The sequence below is a fragment of the Rattus rattus genome, chromosome 8 (genome assembly GCF_011064425.1).
Source record: "Rattus rattus isolate New Zealand chromosome 8, Rrattus_CSIRO_v1, whole genome shotgun sequence".
NCBI classification, from domain to species: Eukaryota; Metazoa; Chordata; class Mammalia; order Rodentia; family Muridae; genus Rattus; species Rattus rattus.
Genome location: NC_046161.1, coordinates 115228061 through 115240303, shown reverse-complemented (window position 1 = coordinate 115240303; position 12243 = coordinate 115228061). Strand labels below are relative to the sequence as shown.

At 37.3% G+C, this 12243-nt stretch overlaps 1 pseudogene; it reads left to right on the top strand.

Annotated features, from left to right (window-relative positions):
- Nucleotides 1-11015: 11015 nt before the first annotated feature.
- Nucleotides 11016-11707, top strand: LOC116907971 (annotated as a pseudogene).
- The last annotated feature ends 536 nt before the right edge of the window (nt 11708-12243 follow it).

The window sequence follows — 12243 nt, the reverse complement described above, 5'->3', positions numbered from 1 at the left end:
GGAACAATGTTGCACAATAGCCTTAAATGCTTGGACAAGCTTGAACAACAATGTTGAGCTGAATCATTTACAAAGATAACACAGGGTTCAAAAGAATCTTTCACTGACTTTTTACAAAAATTAACTATAGCTCTGAATAGAACAATATCAGATCCATCTGCTACAGAAATTTTAATTGAATCTCTAGCTTTTGAAAATGTTTGGGGTTGGGGATTTGGCTCAGTGGTAGAGCGCTTGCCTAGGAAGTGCAAGGTCCTGGGTTCGGTCCCCAGCCCCGAAAAAAAAATACAAAGAAAATGTTTATGCTAAATGCAAAAAGGCTATTAGATCTTTAAGGGCAAGATCTGTACCTCTTTGAATGGATTAAAACTACTGTAGATAAAAAACAAATGCTCACAATACAGTTGTGACAACTGGACAAACAATTACAGTACACACCCATTGCTATGGCTGTGAAAAATCAAGTCATCTCCTAAAAAACTGTAGCCAAACAGTACCCAAGAATAAATTCTTCTATAATAGTGATAATTCAGGGAGGAAGTTTCTTATGCAATTTATAAGATGTGGAAGGAATGGTCATATGACTCATGAATGTCGGTCATCCAAAAATATCCAAGGCAATCCTTAGTGGTGGGAAACTCAAGACCAGACTAAAACCAATATGAGCCATTTGTTTCCTGTTCACCAAGAAAAAATACTTCTGAAAAACATCTAGAAAATTCAAGGCCTTATAGAACAAACAGAGCTGCTCAAAATGTAAATAAACTATTTAACAGAGATAGAGCAGTTCCTAGGAATAAAACAAAAGATTTTAAGAAAAAGAAACACAGATATTTTGGCAAACTACTATAAAGGATAAGAGACCAAGCTAAAATTATAATTAGAAGGAATCGAGATTAAAGGATTAATGGATACCGGAGCAGATGTAACTTTAATAACAGAAGATTCCTGGAATCTGGTGTAGCCACATAGCTCCTAGAGACTGGTATATTGTTCATGGTAAAACAAAATCTAAAATGGATTAAATGCATAGAACAAGATATGGCATATAAAGCCATGAACTTAGGAAAGAGATCTATTGCAACAATGGGAAACACAGATTAGCATTCCCACAACTTTAGAGACAGGCTGCAAAGGAGGATATTTTTCTAATAAAAAATTAAAAGATGTTATCAAAGACAGCTACAGACTGTTCAAGCTGTTCATAAACAAAATAGAAGAGAGGCTGGTGCTTTAACTGTGTATGGGGAGTCACTGCTGGTAGACCACCAGCTGCTCTACCATTAACAACAAACTGACAAACCTGTTCAGATAAAACAATGGCCTATTACAAAAGAAAAGCTATAGGCACTACGCCTAGTGTTGGAGCAGCAGGAGGCGCAATATATAGAAGAGTCCACTAGCCCTTGGAGTTCTCCAATAGTTGTCATTAAAAAAGGAATCTGGCAAATGGTGGATGTTGAGAGATCTGAGAACCATTAATAAAATCTTACAGTCAGTGGGCTTTTTATAACTGGAAACTCATTGCCTTCCTTGTTAACTAAGGAATAGACAATTATACTTAATGATTTAAAGTATTGCTTTATTGCAATCAATTTACATAAGCATGATAGGTATAAGTTTCTTTTCTTAGTATCTATTTATAATAGAAATTGTCCAATAAAGGCATAACATTGGAAAATCTTACCACAGGAGATATTTAATAGTCCTACTTTATGCCAATTCTTTGTATAACAGACATTAAAAATAATTCTTAAACAGTTTCCTCATTCCATAATTTACAATTATATGGATAATAGTTTGTTGGCTGATTCAGATATCTTAGGAAAAAACGTTTGATGAAGTAAAGAAAAATTTGCCTCATTGGAGATTAAGAATTGCTACCGAGGGGCTGGAGAGATGGCTCAGTGGTTAAGAGCACTGTCTGCTCTTCCAGAGGTCCTGAGTTCAATTCCCAGCAACCACATGGTGGCTCACAACCATCTATAATCAGGTCTGGTGCCCTCTTCTGGTCTTCAGGCGTACATGCAGGCAGAAAGCTGTATGAGGAATACATAATAAATAACTAAATGTTAAAAAAAAGAAAAGAATTGCTACTGAAAAAATGTAAAGAAGAGATTTACTAATTATCTAGAATATATGTTAGATCAAAATATTCCACCAAAGAATCAGGAGAGACCAATTAAGAACTCCTAATGAGACAGCTCCACCTGCCATCTCTAGAGGCCTGCTGTTGCTATGGACAATCAGGTGAGTTCCCAAGCCCCAGAATCCTGCTTCTGGCTCCACAGCCATCATGAACCACTAGGTGAGACTAGGTGGGTGGCAGATGATTTCCCTACCTGCCAGCCACACTGAGCAAACCCAGCAGCAGTAAGCTCCACCCTGCCCCATTTGTGTTTCATTTTCCAGGCCACGACTCCACTTGTATCCCTGGAGGCCTGCTGCTGACCAGGACAAACAGAGGCCTAAAATCTTCAGCGACCACCATGTCTACCAGGATTCCTGGAGACCTTCCCTTACCAGGGACAACTAACAATCTGAAACCACCAGGGTCTACCAGCTCTGCCTGCATCTCTGGAAGCCTGCTATCACAAGGGCAACCAGGTCTACCTGCAATCTCACATCAGGGACTACCAGGCTTGTCAACACTAGGGACAAACAGATGGCTAAAGACCAGCATAAGAAAACAATCAACAAAAGTCAGGCAATCCTAGAACCCACCTCTCCTACTACAGCAAGCACAGAATATCCTAACATAATTGAATCAGAAGAAAATGGGCTTAAATCTAATCTTATGAAGATGACAGAGGCCTTTAAAGAGGAAATGAATAACCCCCTCAAGAAATACAGGAAACTACAATCAAACAGATGAAAGTAATGAATAAAACTGTTCAAAACTTGGAAATGAAAAATAGAAGCAATAAAAAAACACAATTTGAGGCAATCCTTGAGATGGAAAACCTTGGAAAGAAAGTAGGAACTATAGACACAAGCATTACCAACAGCATACAAGAGATATAAGCGAGAATCTCAGGCGTAGAAGATACCATAGAAGAAATTGATACATCAGTCAAAGAAAATGCTAAAGCTAAAAACTTTCTAACACAAAACATTCAGGAATTTTCGGACACTATGAAAAACACCAAACCTAAGAATAATAGAAATAGAGGAGAAAACTCCCAATACAAAGTCCCAGAAAATATCTTTGACACAAATTATAGAAGAAAATTTCTCTAACTTAAAGAAAGAAATTGATACTATGCAAGCAAGCCATCACTGTCCATTGAGTCCTGTTTATACGCTCTCTAAACAGCACATGTTCTCCTGTGGTTCTTTCTTCAGCAAAATACCATGAGAGTCTGCCTCAGTAAAGCACCTTGTAAATCTGCCTCATATATAAAGAAACTTCCACTTCAATACCCAGCAAAACTTTCAATTACCATAGACAGAGAAATGACCAAAAATAGGAAATGTATTAGAAGCCTCAAAATTTCATGAAAAACATGAGATTAATAGAAGATGTTTAAAGAAAAAATTTTCCATCTCTTGGCAACAAGCAAAGAAGTAATAATAAAAAAATCCTATGTGATCTCTATGCAAACGAATTCTGTTATCTGCTGGTAGTAACCCTAGGGGTTCCAAAAGAAATGACATCTGGCACGTGGACGTTTTTCCATTTTGCAGAATTTGGAAAACAAAGGTATATTACACCAAACCATTGACCCATACTCAGGGTTTCAATGGGTAACAGTTTTAAGTTCTGAAAAGACTGATTGTGCTATTATTGGAAATAATGTCAATCATCGGGATACTTGCACAAATTAAAACTGATAATGTTCCCGTATTTGTATCCAATAAAATGAAATAATTATTTCCATATTACAATATAAAACATGTTCCTGGTATACCACATAATTCCATTGGACAAGCAGTTATAGAAAGAGACAATTGTACCTTAAAACAGATGCTTATTAAACAAAAATGGAGAGTAAATCTCCCTGAGGAACAGATTAAATAATGACTTCCTAGGTCTAAATTTGGAACAACAGCAGCTGAGAGACACCGAGTTATCAAAAACCTGAGAAACTTGGCCAACATAATATAAATATGTGTTGACATTAGAATGAAAACCTGCAATAGTTATAAGATGGAAACATGGTTATGCTTATGTATTTATGGGGAATAAGAAAATATTGTCACCAACAAAACTTATAAAGATTAGATCTTTAAGGGAAACCTCATAGCAGAAGACATTTGTGAATGTCTTCACAAAGCAAATAAACCCGAAGTGATTCACCCTCACAGACTGTTTCAGTTACTGATTTCTACAAAATATGAATGCACACCAACTTCAAAAGGGCTAGCCCAAATAATCAACCACACAGAGACCGGACAACACATAGGCTTGACAGACAACACATAGACTGGATAAAAACAGAGACTGTAACAAATGCTACAGTTACTTGTTATTTGTTTGTTTGTATTAACCATTTTTTTCTTGGACCCCAAACAGAAATTCTTTGCCCCAATTCAGCATGCGTCAAATATAAGAAGACGGTTGTCCTGATCCCTTAAGTTGGAAAGGATGGTTTTGGTTGTTTGATGTGTTATGGTTTTTATCATCGAGGATGATAAAATTATAGTATACTGATGGGAATTTCAGGTTATTTTGTTTGAATTATTGATAGAAATTTAAGTTTATTTTTTGAATAATTGTATACTTATAGGAATTTAAGGTTGTTTTGTTTTTAGTATAAATCAACAGAAATTTAAGGTTTTCTTTGAATTATTGTATGATTATAGATATTTAAGGTGGTTTTGTTAGACTGTATTGTACGTAAGCTGCTTATTTAAAATATAATGTAAAGCTCTACTTTTATGGTTCTTATAATTATTTATTATTGTATGCAGATTGTTAATGTTAGGGAAAAGTACAATTTTTAAACAAAAGTGGGGATATGAAGTGAAAGTTTCTGATTGTGTCATGTGATGCAGACACATGCGGTGTCTTCCTGAGGCAGACTCTTATGAGGTTTTGTTGAAGCAAGACCAGTGGGAAGACATATGTGATGTTTGGGAGAGTATAAATAGGACTCAATGGACAGTGATGGCATGCTTGCGTAGCTAGCCTTGCAATGCTTCATTGGTCTTCAGTCATCACTGATCTTCATTTTGTTGAGAGAGGCACAGCAATAAATTTCTCCTGGCATCCTGGTTGGTACTGGCTATTCCCACTGACTTGTGCCAATTCAGTGGAGGACTGGCTGTTTCTGCTGGATTGATCCACAACTGCTGATTTGTGTTTGGTATATTGATATTTCTGAACTGGACTGCTGGTATCCTGACTAATGAAGATTGGAACCATCCCAAAAGAACTACTTCTAATCAGGTCTACATGGGTCAAAGCATTTTAGAATCCTTATTAAAAGTTTGTTTTGAAAAATAAAAGCCTACATAAAGAGGTTAACCATACCCAAGAAAGAGAAGAAATAAATAATTCTAGAATAGTAAATCAAAAGAGCAGGAAAATAACTCACACAATAACAACAAAATAACAGGACTCGATAAATACTACACATTGATAACTTTCAATATTAGTGGTCTCAGTTCCCCAGTAAGAAGACACAGGATAATAAAGAAAACAGGATCCATCTTTCTGCTGCATCCAAGAAACACACCTTACCCTCAAGGATAGATACTATTTCAAGGTAAAAGGATAAATAAATGCATTCCAAGCAAATGGCCCCAAGTGTTAATCAGGTATTGATTGACATTTTAATACATGATAAAATAGTCTTCAAATCAAATCTCATCAGAAGAAATAGAAAATAACACTGAAGAAATACAGAAAGTTACAATCAAACAGGTGAATTTTATGACTAAAACTCTCCGAGATGTGAAAAGGGAAATGGAAGCAATTTAAAAAACCACAAACCTAAACAATTCTGGAGATGGAAAACATAGAGAACAGGAACTATAGGCACATAAGCATCACCAACAGAATACAGGAGATAGAAGAGAGAGAATCTCAGGTGTAGAAGATACGATAGAAGAAATATATAAAAATGTCAAAGAAAATGCAAAATCTAAAAAGTCTACTACACAAAACAGCCAATAAATCTGGGATACTTTGAAAAGACCAAATCTAAAAATAATAGGAATAGGAGGAGGAGGAGGAGGAGGAGGAGGAGGAGGAGGAGGAGGAGGAGGAGGAGGAGGAGGAGGTGGTGGAGGAGGAGGAGGATTTTCAGCTCAAAGGCCCAGAAAATTCTTCAACAAAACCATAGAAGAAAATTTTCCTAATCTAAAGAAAGAGATGCCTAGAAACATAGAACAAAGAAGCTTATAGAAAAACAAATAGATTGGACCAGTAAAGAAAATCCTCCTACCACATAATGATCAAAACACTAAAAGTACAGAACAAAGAAAGAATTTTCCAAGCAGCAAGGGAAAAATGCCAAGTAATATACAAGACCTAACAGAATTACACCTGATTTCTCATCTGAAACTCTAAAAGCTAGAAGGGCCTCATGAGAGATATAGCAGGTACTAAGAGACCACAGATATCAGTCCAGACTATGCTCATCAGAACTTTCCATCACTGTAGATGGATATGAAGATATTCTATGACAAAACCAAATTTAAACAGTATCTTTCCACTAATCCAGCACTGTAGAGGATACTAGAACGAAATCTCCAGCACAAGGAGGACAATTACACACAAGAAAACACAGGAAATAGATAATCCCACACAAGCAAATTCAAAAAACACACACACACACACACACACACACACACACACACACACACACACACACACAGAGAGAGAGAGAGAGAGAGAACCAATATCAAAATAAAAAAGAATTAACAACAATTAGTTATTAAAATCTCTACATGAATGGTTTTAATTCCCCAATAAAAAGTAACAGGCTAGCAGAACGGACACATAAACAGAATCCATCTTTCTGGTGCATACAAGAAACACACCTCAGCAACATTATTTCAGAGTAAAGGGCTGGGAAAAGGATTTCCAAAAAACAGACCCAAGAAACAAGGTGGAATAGCTATTCTATTATTTAATAAAATAGACTTTCAAGTCTGTCCCCAGGAGTGCCAACACACCTGAGAACAGAGGTAAGACCAAGTTTTCTGCTCCAGATAACCCTCCTGGAGGCTTCAGGACACACAAACCCAGGAGCAGCTCTCTGTTCCCAGATCAGGCTGAAAAAAAAACAGGTCTATAGGAGTGTTGATACACAGGCTTACAGGAGGCCACTGTCAGAGACAACGAGACAAGCTAACACCAGAGACAACCTGATGGAGAGAGGTAAGTGCAGGGACCTAAGGAACAGAAACCAAGATTACTTGGCATCATCAGAGCCTGGTCCTCCCACCAAACCAAATACTGAATATCCAAACGCACTGGAAAACCATGATTTGGATTTAAAATCACATCTCATGATGATAGAAGATTTTAAGAAGGGCATAAATAACTCCCTTAAAGAAATATAGTACAACACAGGTAGACAAGCAGAAGCCCTTAAAGAGGAAACACAAAAATCCCTTAAAGAATTACAGGAAAATACAACCAAACAGGTGAAGGAATTGAACAAAACCATTGAAGATTTAAAAATGGAAATAGAAACAATAAAGAAAGCACAAAGGGAGACAACCCTGGAGATAGAAAACCCAGGGAAGAGATCAGGAGTCATAGATGCAAGCATCACCAACAGAATACAAGATATAAGAGAGAGAATCTCTGGGGCAGAAGATACCATAAAAACATCAACACAACCATCAAAGAAAATGTAAAATGTAAAAAAACATCCAAGAAATTCAGGACACAATGAGAAGATCAAACCTAAGGATAATAGGTATAGAAGAGAGCGAAGACACCCAACTTAAAGGGCCAGTAAATATTTTCAACAAAATTATAGAAGAAAACTTCCCACACCTGAAGAAAGAGATGCCCATAAGCATACAAGAAGTCTACAGAACCCCAAATAGATTGGAACAGAAAAGAAATTCCTCCTGTCATAAAATACTCAAAACACCAAATGCACAAAACACAAAAAGAATATTAAAAGCAGTAAGGGGAAAAGGTCAAGTAACATATAAAGGCAGACCTATCAGAATTACACCAGACTTCTCACCAGAGACTATGAAAGCCAGAAGATCTTGGACAGATGTCATACAGACCCTAAGAGAACACAAATGCCAGCCCAAGTTATTGTATCCAGCAAAACTCTCAATTAACATAGACGGAGAAATCAAGATATTCCATGACAAAAACAAATTTATGCAATATCTTTCTATAAATCCAGCCCTACAAAGGATAATAGATGGAAAACTCCAACACAAGGAGAGAAAATATACTGTACAGAAAGCAAGAAATTAAATTCCTTGCAATGAAACCAAAAGAGAGACAAACAAACATAATTCCACCTCTAAAAACAAACATAACAGGAAACAGCAATCACTATTCGTTAATAACTCTGAACATCAATGGACTCAATTCCCCAATAAAAAAGTTATAGACCAGCAGACTGGATAAGTAAAGAGGACTCAGCATTTTGCTGCCTACAGGAAACACACTTCAATGACAAAGACAGACACTATATAAAAGTAAAAGGCTGGAAAACAATTTTCTAAGCAAATGGTCCCAAGAAACAAGCTGGAGTAGCCATTCTAATATCGAATAAAATCAACTTTCAACCAAAAGTTATCCAAAAAGATAAAGAAGGACACTTCATATTCATCAAAGGAAAAATCCACCAAGATGAACTCTCAATCCTGAATATCTATGCTCCAAATACAAGGGCACCTACATTCATAAAAGAAACCTTACTAAAGCTCAAAGCACATATTGCACCTCGCACAATAATAGTAGGAGATGTCAACACCCAACTCTCATCAATGGACAGATCATGGAAACAGAAACTAAACAGAGACATAGAGAAACTGATAGAAGTTATGACCCAAATGGATTTAACCCAAATGGATATTTATAGAACATTTCATCCCAAACAAAAGAATATACCTTCTTCTCAGCACTTCATGGTGCCTTCTCCAAAATTGACCATATAATCGGTCACAGAACAGGCCTCAAGAGATATAAGAAGATTGAAAAATTCCTTGAGTCCTATCAGGTCACCACGGACTAAGGCTGGTCTTTAATAACAACAATAATGACAGAAAGTCCACATATACATGGAAATTGAACAATGCTCTACTCAATGATAAGTTGGTCAAGGAAGAAATAAAGAAAGAAATTAAAGACTTTTTAGACTTCAATGAAAATAAATCCACAACATACCCAAACTTATGGGACACAATGAAAGCAGTGTTAAGAGGAAAATTCAGCTCTGAGTGCTTCCAAAAGAAAATTAGAGACAGCATAACTAGCAGCTTGACAGCATACCTAAAACCTCTAGAAAAAACGAAACAAATACACACAAAAGGAGTAGAAGTTAGGAAATAATCAAACTCAGGGCTGAAATCAACCAATTAGAAACAAAAAGAACTATACAAAGAATCAACCAGGAGCTGGTTCTTTGAGAAAATCAACAAGATAGATAAATCCTTAGTCAGACTAAACAGAGGGCACAGAGACATTATTCAAATTAACAAAATCAGAAATGAAACAGAGACATAACATGAAAAAGTTAAAAAAATCATCAGATCCTACTACAAAAGCCTATATTCAACAAAACTGGAAAATCTGAAGGAAACGGACAATTTTCTAGACAAATACAAGTTACCAAAGTTAAATCAGGATCAGATAAACCATCTAAACAGTCCCATAACTCCTAACAAAATAGAAGCAGTTATTACAAGTCTTCCAACCAAAAAAGCCCAGAATGAGAAGGGTTTAGTGCAGAATTCTATCAGGCCTTCACAGAAACTCTCATATGAATACTGTCCACACTATTCCACAAAATAGAAACAGAAGGAGCACTACCCAATTCCTTCTATGAAGCCACAATTACTCCTATACCTAAACCACACAAAGACCCAACAAAGAAAGAGAACTTCAGACCAATTTCCCTTATAAATATCGGTGCCAAAATACTCAATAAAATTCTCGCAAACTGAATCCAAGAACACAACGATCATCCATCATGATCAAGTAGGCTTCATCCCAGGGACACCACAATGGTTCAATATACAGAAATCCATCAACATAATCCACTATGTAAACAAATACAAAGAAAAAAACTACACACTCATCTTATTAGATGCTGAAAAAGCATTTGACAAAATTCAACACCCCTTCATGATAAAAGTCTTGGAAAACTCAGGAATTCAAGGCCCATAGCTAAACATAGTAAAAATAATATACAGCAAACAAGTAGACAACATCAAACTAAATGGGGAGAAACTTGAAGCAATTCTACTAAAACCGGGCACTAGACAAGGCTGCCCACTCTCTCCCTACTTATTCAATATAGAGCTCCAAGTCCTAGCCAGAGCAATCAGACAACAACAGGAGGTCAAAGGGATACAAATTGGAAAGGAAGAAGTCAAAATATCACTATTTGCAAAGGATACAATAGTATACTTAAGTGACCCCATAGGTTCCACCAGAGAACTACTATGCCTGATAAACAACTTCAGCAAAGTGGCTGAGTATAAAATTAACTCAAACAAATCAGTAGCCTTCTTCTATTCAAAGGATAAACAGGCTGAGAAAGAAATTAGGGAAATTACACCCTTCACAATAGTCATAAATAACAAAATACCTTGGTGTGACTCTAACCAAGCAAGTGAAAGATGTGTATGACAAGAACTCCAAGTCTCTGAAGAAAGAAAGTGAAAAAGATTCTCAGAAGATGGAAAGACCTCCCATGCTCATGGATTTGCAGGATTAATATAGTAAAAATGGCCATTTTGCAAAAAGCAATCTACAGATTCAATGCAATCCCCATCAAAATTCCAACTCAATTCTTCGCATAGTTAGAAAGAGCAATTTGGCTTCTTTTCCAGTTCCCGCAGCAGCAGTAGCAGCAGCCATGAGCAGCAAAGTTTCACGCCACACCCTCTGCGAGGCGGTGGGGGAAGTCCTGCATGGGAACCAGTGTAAGCGCCGCAAGTTGCTGGAGACGGTGGAGCTGCAGATCAGCCTGAAGAACTACGACCCTCAGAAGGACAAATGCTTCTCGGGCACGGTCAGGCTTAAGTCCACCCCTCGCCCCAAGTTCTCCTTGTGCATCCTGGGGGACCAGCAGCACTGTGATGAAGCCAAGGCCATGGATATCTGCCACATGGACGTCAAGGCACTCAAGAAGCTTAACAAGAACAAGAAATTGGTCAAAAAGCTGGCCAAGAAATATGATACCTTTTGTCTTCTGAGTCTCTGATCAAACAAATCCCACATATCCTGGGCCCAGGCCTAAACAAGGCCGGCAAGTTCCCCTCCCTGCTGACACACAATGAAAACATGGTGGCCAAAGTGGATGAGGTGAAATTCACAATCAAGTTCCAGATGAAGGTGCTGTGTCTGGTTGTTGCCGTTGGCCATGTGAAGATGACCGATGACAAGCTAGTCTACAACATCCACCTGGCTGTCAACTTCTTGGTGTCCTTGCTCAAGAAAAACTGGCAGAACGTCTGGGCTCTGTACATCAAGAGCACCATGGGCAAGCCCCAGCGTCTGGATTAGGATGCTCCAATAAACCTCGATGCTGCCATCAAAAAAAAAAAAAAAAAAAAAAAGAGCAATTTGTAAATTCATTTGGAGTACCAAAATACCCAGGATAGCAAAAACTATCCTCGACAATAAAAGAACGAGGGGAATTATCATCCCTGACATTAAGCTGTATTCTAGAGCAATAGTGATAAAAACTGTATGGTATTGGTACAGAGACAGCCACATAGATCAGTGGAATAGAATTGAAGACCCAGGATTGAACCCACAAACCTATGGTCACTTGATTTTTGACAAAGGAGCCAAAACCATCCAATGGAAAAAAGATAGCCTTTTCAGCAAATGGTGCTGGTTCAACTGGAGGTCAGCATGTAGAAGAATGCAGATCGATCCATTCTTATTTCCCTGTACAAAGTTGAAGTCCAAGTGGATCAAGGACCTCAACATCAAACCAGATACACTCAAACTAATAGAAGAAAAAGTGAAGAAGAGCCTCAAACACATGGGCATTGGGGAAAATTTCCTAAACAAAACACCAATAGCTTATGGTCTAAGATCAAGAATCAGCAAATTGGATCTCATAAAATTTCAAA